This window comes from Carlito syrichta, unplaced genomic scaffold, assembly GCF_000164805.1.
Source record: "Carlito syrichta isolate Samal-C Ts95f unplaced genomic scaffold, Tarsius_syrichta-2.0.1 Scaffold305658, whole genome shotgun sequence".
Lineage (NCBI taxonomy): Eukaryota > Metazoa > Chordata > Mammalia > Primates > Tarsiidae > Carlito > Carlito syrichta.
The window spans coordinates 778,652-778,929 of NW_007249754.1; the positions used below are offsets into that span (position 1 = coordinate 778,652).

Consider the following 278-nt stretch of genomic DNA (forward strand, 5'->3'; position numbering starts at 1 on the left):
ACCCGGGCGCACGCCCCGGGCACCGAGTCCTCCTCGCTCGCGGCGAGGCCACCGGCGTCCCCTAGGCCCACGACGGCGACAGCGTCCCTGTTCCCCGCCCGCGCCCCGCTCCCGTGTGCGGCAGTAGAGGGGGTGCAAGCAGGACTCACGGCTGATGAGGTCCCGGTAGATGATCATGATGGCGGCGGAAGGGAGACGGCGGCGGCCAACTTAGCAGGAGCCCGGAGCTCGGCGTGAGCGCGGTGCAGCCGGAGCGGCGCTCGGGGGGAGGGGGGAGC

The 278-nt window shown here is 74.5% G+C and overlaps 1 protein-coding gene across 2 annotated transcripts in view; it reads right to left on the reverse strand.

Annotated features, from left to right (window-relative positions):
* Positions 1-278, reverse strand: part of TPT1 (tumor protein, translationally-controlled 1) — a 5,115-nt gene extending 4,837 nt beyond the window's left edge. For both annotated transcript variants that reach the window (XM_008062135.1, XM_008062134.1), the window contains exon 1: positions 150-278. The gene's annotated coding sequence lies outside the window, so the exon portion shown is untranslated. The remainder of the gene's footprint in view (positions 1-149) is intronic.